Below are 3222 nucleotides of genomic sequence, written 5' to 3' on the forward strand. Positions count from 1 at the left end.
ACTAAATAACCTACAAGGAAAAATAATATGTGCCAATTCTAATTATTTTGTAGGAAATGGAATCCAAAAGCATCAAACCATATAATTATTTATTTATTTTTATACTCCGTGATCAAAGTTCATTGACTATTGATTATTTTTGCGATATTTTACAATTTTAACCAATGTTCCAAGAAAATGATGAATATTCCTATTTTTCTATAAATTCAAAAATCATTTTCCAATTTTTGGAAATCTTATTTCTAATTTTCCGTTGGCTGAGTGAGGCTTGAAGTGACATAATTCCCATGGTGGAAGGTGATTCATTTTCAGTATTTGTGAGCTCCTAACAAATCATTTTAAATAAAAAGACTAATTTTGTGAGTGCCTATTTCGTTAGTGAGTGCTCTAACACTATTATGCCTGACATTGTTATTTCTCTACTCAATGATGCCAAAACTGATAGTATTGCAGGTCCCTTATGTAAGAAAGGGGATGGGGGTAACTATTACTATTTTGTTGTGTAAAGAAATGGTGCATAGGAAGTGCAAGAGAAAGGGTGTTTAGAAAAATTATGTGAAAGATATTTTTTTAAAGAGAGCGGACTACAATGAGTCAATATTTTTTCCTCTACACTCCGCATAATGCTAATTTAATATGTAGAGTTGAGGCATCGACAAAAAATGTTAATTTTTTGATATCCAAAGGAAGGAGAAAGGTTGTAGGGGAAGTGTGGCACAAAGGGTGTGCAAAGGAATTGAATGTGGGGAATTGTTTTAAGGAGTAAGGACTACATCAAGTCAATATTTTTTCCTCCACAGTGCGCATAAAGCTAATTTATTATGCGAAGTCAAGGCATGGAAGAAAAGGGTAATTTTGTGAGTGGTGATTTCATCAGCAAGTGCTCTGACACTGTTATGCCTGAGATTGCTACTACTCTTCCCAATGATACCAAATATGACGGGGGTTCCAAGTGCCTTACATAAGTAGGGTGGGGGGGAGTCTAAATAAATATGTGGAAGTAGCTTTGAAATATTAATTTAATTTGAAACTACTATGCTTTTGTTGTGCGGAGAAAAGGTGGCGAGAAGTGTGAGAGAGTGTGTGTGGGGGAATTTGTTAAAGATGAGGGACTATATTGAGTTAAGATTTCTTTATTTGTACTCCACATAAGTCTAATTTTATATGTGGAGTCAATACACAGACAAAAACCACCAATTTTATAATATGCAGATGAAGAAAAAAGGTTGTGTTAGAAATTAAATAACAAATAAATGGAACAGATAAAATATTGCAAAAACACAAACAAAGAAAAGCATAAAGCAAGAGAGACACATATATATGTGGTTCACCAAATTTGGATCATGTCCATGGAGAAACAACAAGTCCTTCCTTTTACATTATCTAGCAAAATGAAGAGATACAACCTACAACAAATCCATTGTAATTTCCTCTTTACTCTCACATATTCTCCTCTCCCTTTCTCACACAGAATAATAATACACAATTGTGATACAATTCCCTCATATAAACTGATGTTTTCCTTCTAGGGAAAAAAAACCCTAAATTAACATAACTTCTACCATCATATCTTCCACCTAATGAACAAACCATATTGATTATGACACTACAATATTTTACAAGGCATTTTTGATCTAATTTTTGTTTTGGGGGAAATATCTGATAAACCCTACTAAGGGGGGCTAGGTAGTTTCCACCACCTCCCCTGGACCTCCTCGATGAAAATAGTGGTAGGGGGGAGTCCCCACACACCCCTCCCCCCCATCAAGAACTGGGATATATAAACAGCTGAACAAAAACCTCTGAACAATCAGGAATATAATTAGGCTGCACACCCAAAAATATCCCACTTGGATACTAATTATATCAACTCCATTTCTACTTCACTTGTTGGATAGTTCTTCCACTTGGACCCATTTGTTTCTCATCTTCATCATATATACTTGAAAACCAATTGAAACTGATCATAAACTTAGTTTCTCCCTAGTTACAACCTTTGTTAACATATTTGTAGGATTCTGGCTAGTATGTATATTTTCTAGCTTCAACTCTCCATCTTCCAAAAATGACTTAATGAAATGTTACCTAAGTTGTATATGCTTAGTCTTGGAATGAAATGTTAAGTTCTTTGCAAGAAGAATGGCACTTTGGATATCACTGTATAATCTACCACTCTCCTGCTTCTTTCTCAATTCATCCTTAAACCCTTGTAACCAAATCATTTATTTACTAGCCTCTGTAACATCAACATACTCTACTTCCATTATTGAAAGTGCAACAATGTTTTTTGTTTTAGAAACCCAACCTACTATTGTTCCACCTATTGTAAACACATACCCTCTGGTGCTCCTCCTGTTATCTCTATCATCTGCCATATCTACATTGACATATCCCAATTGAACAATGTTTAGACCTACAAAACATAATGCTTGATTAGTGGTACCTCTCAAATACCTGAGAATCCACTTCATTTCCATCCAATGCTATTTTCCTAGATTTTTCATATACCTACTCACAACTCCCACTGCATGTGAGATATCATGCCTTGTGCACACCATTACAAGCATTAAGCTTCCAACTGTTGATGCGTATGAAACTTTAGAAATATAATCCATCTCTTCCTGGACCTTGGGACACATATCCTTTCTTAGTTTGAAATGACTAGCCAAAGGTGTGCCAACTAGTTTTGCATTCTGCATATTAAATCATTCCAAGACCTTTTCAATGTACCCACTCTAAGACAACATTAATTTCAGATTTTTCCTATCCCTAGTTATTCGCATACCATGGATTTGTTTTGCAGCGCCCAAATCCTTCATTGCAAATGAATTAGCCAATTTTCCTTTGAACACATTTATTTCCTGCATGTTAGACCCTGCAACAAGCATGTCATCTACATACAATATCAATATAATCTGGCTACCATAATTTTGTTTCTTAAGATAAATATAATGGTCAGAGTGACATCTAGTATAGCCTTGTTCAAACATAAAATCGTCAAATTTAAGATACCACTACCTTAGAGCTTGCATTAAACCATACAATCTCTTCTTGAACTTGTACACTAATTTCTCGTTCCCTTTGACATAATACCCATGTGGCTACTGCATATATATATCTACCTCCTAATCCCTGTGGTGAAATATTGTCTTTACATCTAACTTTTCAAGATGCAATCCTTCTGTTGCCACTAAATTTAAAATAGTTCTTATTAAAGTAATT

The sequence above is a fragment of the Pinus tabuliformis genome, chromosome X (genome assembly GCF_031772625.1).
Source record: "Pinus tabuliformis cultivar Carrire ecotype Pingquan chromosome X, CPIR1, whole genome shotgun sequence".
NCBI classification, from domain to species: Eukaryota; Viridiplantae; Streptophyta; class Pinopsida; order Pinales; family Pinaceae; genus Pinus; species Pinus tabuliformis.